Source organism: Brassica napus, chromosome C3, assembly GCF_020379485.1.
Source record: "Brassica napus cultivar Da-Ae chromosome C3, Da-Ae, whole genome shotgun sequence".
Classification (NCBI taxonomy): Eukaryota; Viridiplantae; Streptophyta; class Magnoliopsida; order Brassicales; family Brassicaceae; genus Brassica; species Brassica napus.
In genome coordinates this window covers 42,520,323-42,536,878 of record NC_063446.1, presented here as the reverse complement: position 1 = coordinate 42,536,878, position 16,556 = coordinate 42,520,323, and the positions used below count along the sequence as shown (strand labels likewise).

At 36.3% G+C, this 16,556-nt stretch overlaps 1 pseudogene; it reads right to left on the bottom strand.

Moving 5' to 3' along the window:
* Nucleotides 1–3,139: 3,139 nt before the first annotated feature.
* Nucleotides 3,140–4,098, bottom strand: LOC125583979 (annotated as a pseudogene).
* Between the last annotated feature and the right edge of the window lie 12,458 nt (nucleotides 4,099–16,556).

Below are 16,556 nucleotides of genomic sequence, written 5' to 3'. Positions count from 1 at the left end.
AGACATGTTTAATTCCATTCCAATGTCTTCGTGTTGGAGATGAGCTAAATCTTGCTAGAAGATTAACAGTGAATGATATATCAGGCCGTGTACAATTTGCAAGGTACATCAACGCTCCAATTGCACTTAGATATGGTACTTCCGGACCAAGTATCTCTTCTTTTTCCTCAGGTGGTCGAAATGGATCACTTTCAATGTTAAGTGATCTAACGACCATTGGGGTGCTAAGAGGAGTTGATTTATCCATGTTAAATCGTTTCAACACTCTTTTAGTGTATGTGGATTGATGCACAAATATACCATTTTGTGAATGTTCTATTTGTAGGCCAAGACAATACTGTGTCTGTCCAAGATCTTTCATCTCAAATTCTCCTTTGAGATAGTCTGATGCCTTTTGTATTTCTTTTTGAGTTCCAATAATATTTAGATCATCAACATATACCGCGATTATCACAAATCCGGATGTTGTTTTCTTGATGAAAACACATGGGCATATAGGATCATTCACATATCCTTCTTTTGTTAAATGTTCACTGAGACGATTGTACCACATACGTCCAGATTGTTTTAACCCATATAATGATCTTTGCAATTTTATTGCACATAACTCTTTAGGTTTGGAACTTAATGCTTCTGGCATTTTAAATCCATCAGGGATTTTCATGTAGATATCAGTATCTAATGATCCGTATAGATAAGCTGTAACAACATCCATGAGACGCATCTCAAGATTTTTATCAGCGGCTAGACTCATCAGGAATCTAAATGTGATCGCATCCATTACAGGAGAATATGTTTCCTCATAATCAATACCAGGTCTTTGAGAAAATCCTTGGGCTACAAGGCGAGCTTTATACCTTGTAATCTCATTTTTCTCATTTCGTTTTCGAACGAAAATCCATCTGTACCCAACTGGTCTCACATCTTCAGGTGTGAGTACAATAGATCCAAACACTTTTCGTTTGTTAAGCGAATCAAGTTCGATTTGTATTGCTTCTTTCCATTTATTCCAATCATGTCTCTTTTGACATTCATATATGGATTTCGGTTCTGGATCATCGGTATCTTCATTTACCTCACTTGACACGATATATGAGAAAGCATCATCAAGGTCATTTTGTTCATTTCTATTCCATATCCTTTTATTATGGATGTAATTAATAGAAATCTCATGATTATCTTTCGATTCATGATGCTCTGATTCATCAGAGTCCTTATCATTTATTTCTTCCAAAATATTTTCTGCTATTTTGGGTGCATCATATATTTCAGCTTTCTTCTGTTTCCTAGGATTCTTATCCTTAGAACCAGCAGGTCTACCACGCTTCAGGCGTGTTTTTGGCTCTCGTGTGTCATCCTCCTTTTCTTGTTCATTTGGCATTTTGATACGAGCAGGAGCATTTGCAGCTGGTATATGAGATTTAGTTACCGTCTTGGTATCTGCAAATGCATCAGGTAGCTGGTTAGCTATACTCTGTAAATGCATAATTCGTCGAACTTCTAGTTCTGACTCTTTAGTAGGAGGATCAAGATATAACAATGATGGTACACTCCATTTTATATCACTTCCAACATTTTTGTTTTCTCCCCCTAGAACTGGGAATACATTTTCGTCAAAATGACAATCAGCAAAACGTGCTGTAAAGACGTCACCAGTCTGTGGTTCTAGGTATCTTATAATTGATGGAGAATCACAACCAACATATATTCCCAACCTTCTTTGTGGTCCCATCTTTGTTCGTTGTGGTGGTGCTACAGGCACATATACCGCACAACCAAAGATTCTAAAGTGGGAAATGTTTGGTTCTCGACCAAACGCTAACTGTAGTGGGGAATACTTATGGTATGCACTCGGTCTGATCCGAATGAGTGCTTCTGCATGCAAAATGGCATGTCCCCATACAGAGGTTGGAAGTTTTGATCTCATGATCAATGGTCTTGCAATCAATTGCAGACGCTTAATTAAAGATTCAGCCAAACCATTTTGCGTATGAACATGAGCAACCGAATGTTCAACTTCAATTCCCATTACCATACAATAGTCATTGAATGCTTGGGATGTGAATTCACCAGCGTTGTCTAGTCTAACTCTTTTAATAGTATAATCAGGAAACTGTGCTCGCAGTTTGATTATCTGAGTTAGAAATCTCGCAAATGCCACATTTCGAGATGATAATAGACAAACGTGTGACCATCTACTGGATGCGTCAATTAATACCATAAAATAGTGGAATGGTCCACATGGTGGATGTATCGGTCCACATATATCACCTTGAATTCTTTCAAGGAACTTTGGTGATTCTTTATCGATTTTGGTTGGCGATGGCCTTACGATCAATTTTCCTAGAGAACATGCAACACATGTCATTTTATTCCCTTGAGAAATCTCCTGGATTTTCAATGGATGACCATGTGAACTTTCTATGATTTTACGCATCATTGTAGTGCCTGGGTGGCCAAGGCGATCATGCCATAACGTGAACTCTTCTGGGTTCCGTTTTACTACAAGATTTGATTCGATCTCATCGATATAAGTATGATGTAATCCCGAAGGAAGTTCTGGAAACTTTTCCAATATGTGTTTTCTGCCACATTTTTCAGAAATTACATACATGTATTTCTTTCCATCCTCAGTTGCAGACTGAGTATCATATCCGTGAAGATATATGTCTTTAAAACTCAACAAATTCCTTTTAGAACTCGGAGAATATAAAGCATTATTTATGGAAAATTTTGTTCCATTCGGCAAAGTAAAGTTTGCTTTACCAGTTCCTTCAATCACGTCTGCAGGACCTGATATTGTATTGACGACAATTCTTGTCGGTTTTATATCAGAGAAATATCTCTTTTGTCTCAGAATAGTGTGCGTTGTTCCACTATCTGGTATGCATATTTCACGAATCCGTTTCTTGGATTTTGCTCCATTAGTATTTTGATCCATTTCTGAAATTATCATAAACATTAAATAAAAGTGAAACGTGAAATTTATTCATTGATTATATAAAGAAAACACACAATAATTATACATATATTGTTGTTAAAACAACATTATTCTTTAAAAAACATAATTATTATACATTACAAATGAGGACTATTCAGCAGTCTTATTAGAAACATTTTCGTACTCTTCAAGAGTATTCTAGTCCAGCTCATTTGCGAAATCAGAGGATTCAAGGTATGAGGTCCCTTCAACGTTTTCCGTGAGGTTCACCTCTTTAGCCTTTCCTTTTATGGATTCTTGATATAACTTGCACAAATGTGGGGGAGTACGACAGGTACGGGACCAATGTCCTTTACATCCACATCTGTAACATACAGTCTCACTTTTCTTTGTGGTATCCTCTTCGGTTTCTTTGCCTTTATGAGGTTGTTCAGATCTAACCCATTTGTTAGATCTAATACTTTTAGGATAGTAAGGCTTTCCACGTTTGTTGTTGAAACGCCGACCACGACCTCGGTTGGTATGGTTTCTCCTTCCCGAATATTCTACCGCCGTAGCATTCACTTCGGGAAATGCCTTGGCTCCCGTAGGTCGGGAATTATGGTTTTTGATTAGTAACTCATCGTTCTTTTCAGCCAACATGAGTGTTACCATCAATTCAGAAAATTTGGTGTACCCACATTTTCTGTAAATTCGGGATAAGACGTTGTGTTCTTTGTGGAAGGTATTGTATGTTTGTCAAGCATTTCTGCTTCGGTGACAGGGTTACCACAATATTTTAATTGTGCAACTATCCTCAAGATAGTGGAATTGTAATCTCTAACCCTTTGGAAATCCTGAAACCTCAGGGTTTTCCACTCTTCAAGAGCGTGAGGGAGATTGATTTCCTTTTGATTATCGAATCTGTCTTTCAAGGCTTGCCATAGTACAGCTGGGTCCTCAACGTCTCCATAGTCGTGAGTTAGATTCTCATCTAAGTGCTTCTTCAGGAAGATTATCGCCTCGGCTATATGCTCGGGTGGCGATTTGTTACCGACTTTTATAGCTTCGGATATCTTTTTTATTACAAGATAAGGTTTCACATTTGTGACCCATCTGACATAGTTTTCGCCGGTTACTTTTAGAGCCGGGAACTGGAGTTTCTCGATGTTTGCCATTTGTATTTCTAAAACACAAAATAGTAATTTTATTAGAACTTCATAATTTAAAAACCGTTTACATTAACCATACAAGCAATTACAAGGAGAAGCGATGTAAATAAAAGTAAACCGATATTCATCTTAAATTCACCCGGAGTAAATTCTCCAACGAATAAACCATAAATAGAAACACAAATAAAAATGGCACATAAAAACAAAAGTGCGCGAATCATCTTTCTTGAAATGAAAAATCGGAGGAGAGCGATTTGAAATTTTTGAGAGAAGATGAAATGTTTTGGATGATGAAATGGAGTGAAAATGAGTTGTATTTATAGATGAAAATTACTGTTCATGACCGTTGGAGAAAGGAGAAATTTTTGAAAAATTTTCTTTGTGACCGTTGGGTTAAATCGAGTGCACCAAAAATTAGTCTGAAAATATCGTATTAAACGGTCAATCAAATCTATAAAATTTCATAAAAGTGAAAAATTATGACAATGAAATATTTATGTTATATGACAACAAATCATGCGACGGCTCAGCCGATCAATGCAGAATAATAAATAAATTATACGGCGGCTCGGCCGACCAATTAATAATAAACAGAATATAAGGCGGCTCAGCCGACCAATAAATAATAAACAGGATATAAGGCGGCTCGGCCGACCAATAAATAAATTAAATTACTAGTAAATAATATAGGCGGTATTCCGGCCATTATAACATGATATAAATAATAGTAGAGGCGGTATACCGACCATTATAACAGGGTATAAATGATACAAATAAATTTTACCGAATCGCAGAATGATCGTGCTGATAACGTGTTATGAAATAACTTATAATTTATAGTATCGAGAAATTTAAATAAGAGTAGAATTCAATACCCGTAGGAAGCAAATAACACTAATATAAGTGAGAGAGTTTATTATAAGGAAGAAGAAGAAGATGTAATGGTGTACAAAAGAGTGAGATGAGTGATGGTATTTATAGTGAGCAACAATACATAAAATATCAAAGATGGTGCTTGATTTGGTAAATGAGTGGGTGATCATAGTGCTTGATGAGTAGATGATCATAGTGCTTGAGTTGGTAAAGGAGCGGAGGATCATTTCAAAGTTTATCTTATAACAATTACAAACTAATGATAGGTTTGTTCAAGTAAAGTGTGTTGCCTATGGAAGTATGGCCCTAAAGTTATATCATTTCTGGAACTCAACGGTTGCAACTGTTGTACTATGTGTTTTGAAGTTTTGGCGTATTGAATGGAGAAAACGTATCTTACAAACATTTTTCCATATATGTTTTTTGTGTAGTGTGTAGTTTTATGAATTATATGTATTTCATGTGCAGGACCCTTAAAACTTGTGAGTAACTATGAAGTGTTATCGAGAATGTTGTTTGAACCTGGTATTCCAGAAATTCAAGCATTCAGAACAAGGTACCAGTTAACTATACATGCTTCTTGCCAACTGGAAAGTGTGATTACAATATAATAGATCGTGATGAAAAATTTAACGTTGAGACTTCTATTGTTGTATTCAGGATTCCAAATGCAGGATATTGAAGACATTGGAGAAGATCAGAAGAATCTTATGTCTGAAAGTGCCTGAAAGTGTAATGGAAGCCTTTTCAGAGCAGGGTTTCACTACAAGAAAACTGCGCGATACCGATGGACAAATCCGTCATAATCTCGTCGGGAAAGCCGCATACCGATGGAATACCGACGACAAATGTCCGTCGGTATCATCTCGTCGGTATACTGATATTCGTCGGAAATTTGTCGGTAAATACCGACGAACATATTTCGTCGGCAAATACCGACGAACGCATTCCGTCGGTTTTTTTCTAAAATTTCCGACGATGCGTATCCGTCGGTATTTATAGAGAATACCGACGAAGAGAATCCGTCGGAATTTCAGAACATACCGACGAAAACAGTCCATCGGTAACTGAAAATAAAACCGACGACTTTATTCTGTCGGAATATCATGAAAATACCGATGGATCTTATTCGTCGGAAAAATGTAGAAATTCCAACGGATAACTCTATCCGTCGGTATTCTTTTTTTAATTAAAAAAACAATTTTATAATTCTTAATTTAATTTCAGGAAAAAATTGATAATTTAGAATTTAAAAACATTATACATATATAAATTCAACATTATTATACATTAAAGTTATAAAAAGTAATAAAAAGTTTTTGAAAATTAAAAAACAACTAAAAGTCTTCACCGAATCGGGTCCTAAACTTCTGCAACAAGGTCTGGGTGAGAACATTATTTTCCTCCATAGTCGTTCGGTTTTGCTGCAGCTCAACCCGGATTTCAGCATTGTCCTGCTTCAGGAATTCAATCTCCGTATCCTTGGTCTTAATCTGCTCCATAAGCTCATCAACGAGTGGATAGTGAGCTGAAGAAGAAGAAGAAGCCCCTCCGGTCGAACGAGCCAATCCAACATAACGGCCCTTTTTCTTTGGAACAGCCTGAATGAGAAATAACAAATACATATCACACACATACGCACGCACACACACATATCACACATACTTAGCAAAAAGAAATTAGAATGTACCTCGAGAACAAGGTTGTTGAGTTGCTCTACGGTTAAGGAGTTGGAAGATGCAGAATCGCCTTCTTCACACATAGAAGCTTGAGTCGCGAGGAGATCCACTTTTCGATTTTCCACGACCTGGATTACGCCCTTAATAAGTCCATCCTGAATCTCCCCAGTCTTCTTGTTGGTATAGGCGTTCTTCATCAGGGTAAAATCATCTACGGGAACTCCACCGTTTTCCTTCATCTAAAAACAATATATTTAGTATCACATATTTAAAAATGAATAAGAAAATCAGATTAGAAACTTACTAGCTGAAGTGCTCGGGTCTGTAAACTTGTTGCCCCTAAGTTGTGGACAAACATCCCTTTCCCGCCACGCCCGCTACACCGATTTTGCGAGTTGATTGTCGACAAAGACTTTGTCTCATCTTTCGTCCAATGAGCACACAAATCCCGCCAAACGTCTGGGTTGATGTGCTTCGGGACCTCGCCAACATCGAATTTTTGCTTCCACTCATTGATCCGCTTGGTGTAGTGCGAAGCTGCTTTGCGGCGGAAAACAATTTTCACTTGTTCTGTAATCCCTGGTTCCCAAGTGAACTCTTGCTGCAAAATAAATACAAATTTTTTTTTAGAAAGTTACAATTGTAGAATTTTTTTTTATAATATTAAAAATTGACAACGTATACCGCAAATTGCCGAAACCAAAGTTCTTGATCTTCGTCAGGCATGTCATAGAAAGTTGGATAACCACGCTTTAGCATCGTGTACTCCATCCTAAGAAGGCTGTTGGTGATACCATTGCCAGACAAATCAAACCTACAAAATAAAACCAAACACAATTAAATGTAAAAGATGAATATAAAATGAAAGAACATTTTAAAACAAATACTTACCAAGTGGTGTTTGGGACAATAAGATAATTTGGATCAAGGCGCTGAAGCGATTCTCAGCCAGGTTGCCTAACTAACTCCGCAACAGTCATCGTAGTAGGCAATCCTCCTCCTCTTGAACTTTGAGAAGGGCCGGAAGCTACAGAAGGGGGGGTGCAGGCTGCTAGAGGGGTGGGGGCTGCTGGAGGAGTGGTAGCTGCAACTGGGCTACTAGCGGGTGACGTACTCTGAGTACTCTGAGTCACTGAAGAAGTACTCCGGCGAGAACGACGTCTAAGTATAAGAGGAGGTGGTTCATCCCTACAAAAAAGAACATTAGTAAGTTTTTTTATTAATTAGAAACATTTTATAATTAAAATATTTTTATAATAATTAAAATGTGTTTTATAATTTATTTAACGAATTTTTATAATGAAAAAAATATTTTTTATACCATATGCTGATTTTTTATAAATAAAAACGATTTTTATATAATTAAAAACATTTTATTAAAAAAAAAACTTTATAACTTCAATAACTTCAAAATCTATAACTTAAATCACACAAATCCTAAATCAAAACTTCAATCCCCGCCCTAAACTAACTTCCAAATCCCTAATCAATCTCAAAATCACATAAACCCTAAAACTAACATTGTAACCTTTAAAATCCCATGAGCAAAGTTAAAGGAATTGAAAATCTTACATGACTGGGTGAAAGAGGAGGTCGAATTTGGGGGATTTAGCCGGAAATCGCGAGGGAGGAGGAGGGAATCGCCGGAAATCGCGAGGGAGGAGGAGGGGTTGGGCGAGAGAGAGAAAAAAGGGGAAGAAATGAGGAAAAAGAAGAGATTTTCTCTTATGTATTCATTTAACAAACTGACGGATTACCGACGGGTTTTTTCCGTCGGTATTTAATATACCCGTCGGAAATCCGTCGGTTTTTTAATATTGGCGGTTCGCTGAAATTTTGCGCGGTACAGCTTCACCTGGGTAATTTTCTAAATACCGACGACCATTTCCGTCTGTTCTTCGTCGGTATAGTTAATTCCGTCAGTTATTTGTCGGAATATTCCGACGAGATACCGACGGATTACGGTTTAGAGTTTACACAGGGTGTCGAAATTATTTATATTTGTTATACGACTTTCAAAAACCGATATATTATGTTATATAATCATAAAACATTCTCAAAAAATGTTATAAATTTATTTGAGTGTTACAACTTCTGAGAACTGGCACAAGCCAACTTAAAAGTGTATGATGTTGTTCGAACGGTTTTGATTGAATGATTATATATATGTCATGTTCAAAGTTTTAAAACTGTGAGAATACAATGTGTAGATTTGTTGTCTGATGTTATATATGATATTTAGTACAACTGTAAAAAAAAACATACATGTAAGAAACCGAAACTCTAAATTGATAATGTCCGTCGGTATTCCGTCGGTATTTACCGACGCATTTCTGACGAACCCTTAGAATTTGAGGTTTTTGTCGGAAATGCGTCGGTAAATACCGACGGAATACCGACGAACCCCTCAAATTCTAGGGATTCGTCGGTATTCCGTCGGTAAATACCGACGGAATACCGACAAAACCCTCAAATTCTAAGGGTTCGTCGGAAATGCGTCGGTAAATACCGACGGAATACCGACGGACATTATCAATTTCGAGTTTCAGTTTGATTTTTGTTTTACAAATCTCACCATTGTATTCTCACAGTTTTAAAACTTTGTACATGACATATATATATATAACCATTCAATCAAAACCGTATATAATCAATCAATCAAAACCGTTAGATTTTGAAATCAACAAATCTAATTTATTTTTTTAATTTTAAAGTATACAACGTTTCAAACCCATAATTTGTTTTTAGAAGAAATCTACAATGTTTAAAAGTAATTTGCATATACATTCATAAAAGAGTATCTACTCTGCATCTGAGGAATTATCTGATGATGAACATGATGAATCTGAATCGTCTTCGTCAAACTCTCCAATCTCGCCGTCCTCTTCGGTTAATTGTTGTTGTAGTGGATCAAATACTCCTTGTACTCGGCTTCTGGGATTTATTGACATGACAACGATCCAAGGATCGTTCCTTTGCCTAATCCGCGGATAACGAATATAGCAAACCTGAAAAATTATAAATTATATAAGTCAAAGTAATTATATATGATTACTTCCGATGGAAAATATATTTCAACATACATACCTGGTCAGCTTGTGAAGCAAGAATGAATGGATCGTAAAAATCCAGTCGTCGTCGCGAATGTACAGATGTAACACCGAATGCGTCAGTGCTTACTCCGCGACCAACAACGTTGTCGTACCACTCACAGTTGAAGACAATACATCTCATGCCAATCATTCCCGGGTACTGAATTTCCAAAATCTCGCGTACGTTACCGTAGTACACATCGTCTCCGGATGACGAAGAAACCCCACAATCAACTGTTCTCCTTACAGTATTTTCCTTAAGAACTCTGAATGCATATCCTCGAGTGCAATATCTCGGATATGACTTCGCAACAAACTTTGGACCACAAACTATCTCACGTAACCAATCTTTAGGTGGGTGCCCAGTAGCTAAACAATGGCTTACCTATAAAAACAAAAAAAAATGTTTTCTTTCATTAAAAGATAATAAGTAAAATGATTAGTTACCACTAATTACTGAGTAGACACTTACATAATCAGAAAGCCATGTTGCAAAGTTGTTTTGCTTGAGTTGTTCGAGTTGTTCTTCGGTCGCATCCGGGTACTTTAAGCGCATCTCTGCCAAGTAAATACTGTAAAAAACACAAAATGTTAGATATGTGTCAAAAATATTGCAAATAATTCATAGTTTTAAATCTATGTACCTCTCATATTCAAGAATGTCTTCGCAGTTTGTAAGCAAATATGTGTGCAAATGAGCATGCTCAGCCACTGTAAGTATCCGATCCGTTGACTTTCCACTATGTCGTCCAATTTGTGTAAACATGTTTGGCACATAAACATAATAAGTTGCCCTTTCACCTCTATCATCATGCCGTGCAGGTCTTCGACTTTTTGTTCGAATTTCTGATGGAAAGTAGTATTCAGCAAAGTTTGAGGTTTCCTCATTGATGCACTGAGCCACTATTGATCCCTCCACCTTGCTTAAATTCTTGACCTTCTTCTTCAGATGAAACATAAACCGTTCGTACAAATACATCCACCTGTACTGACGGGACCACCGAGTGCCGCTTCTCTCGCAAGATGAATAGCAAGATGCTCCATAACATCAAAAAATGATGGAGGAAATATCTTCTCGAGGTTGCAAAGGATCACCGGTATTTTAACTTCCAAATTGCGAATACCATCTGATGTGAGTGATCTCGAGCATAAATCACGGAAGAAAGCACTTATCCCTACATACACGAAGAAAACAAATTCCATAAGCATATATATATATATAAGCATTAAAAAATAATATGACAATTAATTTAACTATGTTAAATTTTAAAGTACCTGCGATTGCTTCGTGGACATTTCGTGGCAATAGTGCGAAAAACGCAAAAGGAAGGAGGCGCTGCATCATTACATGACAATCATGGCTCTTCAAGCCAGTAAACTTCCCTTCACTTTTGTCAACACAATTACGCAAACTTGATGCATAACCGTCTGGAAATTTAACACTGTGTGTTATCCAATCAAAAAACTCTTCTTTTGCAGTTGCATCCAGTCGATATATGGGAATAGGATCTTTACCGTGCTCATCAACATGAAGTTCGGGACGAGCACAAATATCAACCAAATCCAGTCTTGACTTCAAGTTATCCTTCGTCTTGCCTTGGACATCAAGGATGGTGTTCATCAAATTGTCGAAAAAGTTCTTCTCAATATGCATGACATCTAAACAGTGCCGCAACAAATGAGTCTCCCAATAGGGCAAATCCCAGAAGATACTTTTCTTATGCCAATTATGATTTTCCCCTACACCATAAATCGGTTCATGTCCATTTCCACCCACGTCTGGCGTTCTATCTGCACCAAAATCTCTTAATTGTTCCTTCAACTTTTTGCCACTTACTTCTTCAGGTGGACTGTCAAACACCCTCTTGTTCTTTGTAAACAATGTCTTACTCTTACGATATGGATGATCGTGTGGTAGAAATCTCCTGTGACAGTCAAACCAACACGTTTTCCGACCATTTTTTAGTTGGAAAGCATCTGTGTTGTCTTGGCAATAAGGACATGATAGCCTCCCATGCGTGGTCCATCCAGATAACATACCATATGCTGGAAAATCACTTATTGTCCACATAAGTACTGCTCGCATCTGAAAATTCTCTTTCCGCGAAACATCGTATGTATGAACACCGTGCTCCCATAATAATTGCAGCTCATATATCAATGGCTGAAGAAACACATCCAGTGATCTCTTAGGATGATCTGGCCCGGGAACGAGAATTGAGAGGAACAAAAACTCTCGTCGCATACACAAATGTGGTGGTAAGTTGTAAGGTGTCAAGATTACCGGCCACAATGAATATTGTCTTCCATGCTTTCCAAATGGGCTGAAACCATCTGTGCATAATGCAAGATACACATTTCTTACCTCAGATGCAAATTCTGGATATGTTGATTGAAAATGCTTCCACGCCTCTGCATCGGAAGGATGTGTTATCTCACCATTTGTTAAGTGCTCTGCATGCCATCTCATTGGTTCTGCTGTTCGTTCAGACTGATATAACCTCTTTAATCTTTCAGTCAACGGCAAATACCACATTCGTTTGTATGGCACCGGAACTCTTCCACTCGTATCCTGATAACGAGGTTTCCGACAGAATTTACAATTCTCCCTGTTCTCATCTGCTCTCCAGTAAATCATGCAGTTATCGATGCATACATCTATCACCTGATATGGTAAGCCAAGACCAGCGACCAATTTTTGTACCTCATAATATGAGCCAGGTGCAAGATTATCTTCAGGTAGAACATCTCTAACAAAATCTGCAATCGCATCCACACATTCTTCAGCCAAATTATAGTCAGTCTTTAGCGCCATCAATCGACTTGCGGATGATAAAGGTGAATGCCCATCTTTACATCCTTGATACAATGGCTGCTTAGCTGCATCTAACATTTCAAAAAATCTTCTCGCTTCTAGATTGGGTTGTTCTCGTTCTCCTTCCTCTTCACATGAGAATTTTCTAAATTGGGTTGTTCTTGTCTATCTCCTTCCTCTTCACCCGACGGTAAATTTTCTCCATATGCATCATATACCATCTGAACAGTCCCTACCCCAAAATCTACATTTGTGGTTGGTTCATCTAACCTATCGGCAGTTTGAGGTTCGCTACTACTACCATACTCAAATCTTTCTCCATGAAGATACCAAATCTTATAACCACGTGTAAATCCTTTCAAATATAAATGACTCCATACTTCCATTTTTTTGACACGGATATTATTCTTACAAGTAGAACATGGACATAATAAATACTTACTTGTTCTTGCTTCCGGTTGACTTTGAACCACCCCCATGAATTCTTGAATACCACGTGCGTATTCCTTCGTAAGTAAATTTGTATTTGGATCCATATGAGGTTGATCTAACCAAGAACGGAAATTATAAGGAGTACCCATAATTTATATTGTTTTGTTGTGATTTGAATGAATGAAGGAGAGGTCGTATTTATAATGAATCTGGAAAACTTCCCGACGGAAAATATTCGTCGGTATTCCGTCGGGAATAATAACGGCTAAATTAACGTACAAAACCCGTCGGTGTTCCGTCGGTAATTTAAACGGATACTAACGGCTACATAATTCGTCGGTATTTCGTCGGGAAGTGCAACGGCTGCAAATTCGTCGGTATTCCATCGGGAAGTGAAACGGCTGTTCAATCCGTCGGTATTCCGTCGGAATATACCGACGGAATTCTGACCAAATTCCAAAATTGTCGGTACTGCGTCGGTATTTCGTTGGTATGTGTCAATTTTTTGCAACGGTCATATTTTTGTCAGTTTTTTGTCGGTTTTCTGTCGGGATCGTATGACCAAATACCGACGAAAGTATTCTGTCAGTATTTTCCGACGCAGTTCCGACGAATTTGCCGAAATAGATTTCCGACAAGTTTTCGTCGGAATTCCGTTGGAAAATCCTGACCGATTTTTTTCGGTCGGTTTTTCCGTCGGTATTGTCCGTGTTTTCTTGTAGTGTTTATCTTTTTACGGGGCTTTGTTTTTTTTTATTGGTTTTCATTTCAGGGCTTTTGTTTTGATCTTTAATGTTTTGCTTATGTTTCTTTTAATTTTATTGTCGACCTAAGTAAAGGGGAAATTTTAAGCCTCTGATTTTTTATCAATAATTGTTTACCAGAAAAAAAAAATTATCCTATTGTTTTTACCTATTTGTAGTTTATGTTCCTTAGAATTTCTACATGGTTTATATACTTATCAAATCTATAAATGCGTAATAGGCATCAATAACATGTACCTATAAGTTTCCTGAATCATTGACCTGTAGTAATCCATAAGAATATATTCCAAGGTATCCTGAGTACAAAAGTTTTCTCCATGTAAATTCTCGAAGGTTGTGGATATAATCTTAGTAACATACGATTGAAACAAACCCAGTTTCAAGTTGTTCTCTTACGTATGTTAGTTATGTGGGTTTACCTATCACAACCATGAATGTAATGCATATAAGCATAACATTAAGATAGTATTTGAATAGCTAAGGAGCTAATATGGGAACATCAAGTATCGTAAATGATTTGTAACTCATATCTAAAATAAAAACATTTGTTGCCGTTTCTGTTCGTGAATTAAGGAAGACTTACCCAAATGAAATCAATCATCGAACGAATTTGCAATGAATCGCTGTCCGAAAGCTAATTTACTTCTGGGTTGGTCGGATCCAGATTTCATGATCGATGTAGATAGATAGCAACATTAATGAGAAAGGAAGAGAAAATTAAGACTGGAGATTCTTTGTAAAAATTGTAGAATGATCTGAGTCAAGAACGGCAAACAAGTTTCTGAATCACCGAAAAGAAAGAATTCAATCGATTATAGTGGTAACCCCTTTTTGATTGAGGATATGAGAGAAAAGCCATTTTTTTTCAATTAGTTAGATTTACTTGATTTTTATTTATTTTTTAATAGTGTGCAGCCCAAAATTATATATTTTCAGCCCATTAAAATTTTGCAACCCTTTTGGCCCAGATCATGGTAATAAGATCCAAATATCTATATATATAAAAAAATGTTTGCCTCCCTCCTGTTGCGCCACGTCATAAAGTCGTTGATTGTGAGTGCGACACCTGTCTTCTTTGCCTAAAACTCATTGTTTCATTAAGTTTTAATGTGGGCTGCTGCGTTTCATAATTGTTTACGGTTTAGTGGGCTTTTTGTTCACACCGTGATATAGCCCAAATACAGAGAGATAGCCACTATAATGAAAACATATGTAAAGAATGAAACTTTGGAAACAAGAAGGAAAAGAAGGAGCGTACCGTGAGTTTCTGGATGCTACTGACTTCGCCTTGGTTGGAGGCGATATCAACGGTGACGGTTCATTTCGCCGCCACCGTAACTCAATAACATTCAAGAGTTTAAAATTATTGGCGATGGGTTTTGCAGAGTATGAAGAGGCAGAGGGAAGAGGATGATGAGCAACAACACTGAAGAGGTTAAAAAGGAAAATCGAGCCAATTAATAAAAATATTCCACAGTTTAAGCAGTGGCGAGTAAATCAGATCGGTTTATCAATTCCGCTATGACTCGATCAAGAGAAAAATATAGTTTTTTTTGTCCAAAGAAATATAGATATTATCAAAGAAAAGATTGCTCCGAACGAATCATAAAAAGATAAGAGAAGCAATCAAAGATTTTTATTTCATTTTTTAATTAGTTTTTGGGAATTAACATGAATGGAAGTGCCATACACGCGCAGAGACATGCGTGTTGGTGAGATATGAGATACATATTTTAAACTTAAAAGGGAAATAGACAGGAAGCAATGCGTTCAATTCCCATTGGGTGTTTTCTTTTGAGCCTTTTGTTTCAAAGAAAAACGACATAACATAACCAGATTTACTTCGGTTTAGTTTAGATTCGATTCAGCTTAAATGCATGCATGATTTTAAGCTACACAAGTTTCATTCAATAAATAAATCAACGAAAAATTTTATTGTAAGAAATTGAGTTAATTGAAATTCATAAGACAGAAAACAATAAATAATTAAATAAAATTTTATAATTATCTAGCTACTTATATTTATATAATATTTATATATATAAATAACATAAATATATGATTATAATTAATATTGAAATAAAAAATCCGGGCGTAGCCCGGGGCCGGCCCTAGTTTACCATATAAAAATGAAAGGTATAATCCAAGGCATGAGATTTTGAAATTATTACAATATAGATATATATGTGTACAGATAATCATATATATATATATATATATATATATATCATTATAAAATTTGTATCAAGAGTTTTACTACAAGTTTTTCAATATTAAAAATACATGCATATCATTTTTAATTATTTATTACCAATTAAAATATGTTATTACAAACAAATGCATAAACTATTGTATACAAACTAACTTCAAATGTTAAAATTTTATTATATATCATTAACGTAATGTCACCCTGTTCAGGGCGCGGATCTCAACCTAGTATATTTATATCAGCGAAAAAGAAAAATTTGTTCAAAAAAAGAGAAAAGAGAGTAACATGGTGAGTTAAAAAGGTAAGTTAAAAGATTTACATTGAAATATGAAATCGGTAAGTTAAAAGATTTCCCTTGAATTTACTGTGAGTTTAATTTAGGAAATGTTTTATTAATTTTGGAAAAGACATGGAATAGTAATTATTACTTCATTAATTTTGGAAAAGACAAGAATTATTTAAAGGTTCATTGAATTATTTCAGCGGCATGGTCTCGTAAATGAAGTGTAAATCTTAGGATTATTTTTATGGGTACTTCTATTTTAATAAGATAGATTTATATGATAATTATAGCATTGAATAAGCCTAGCATGGAATACC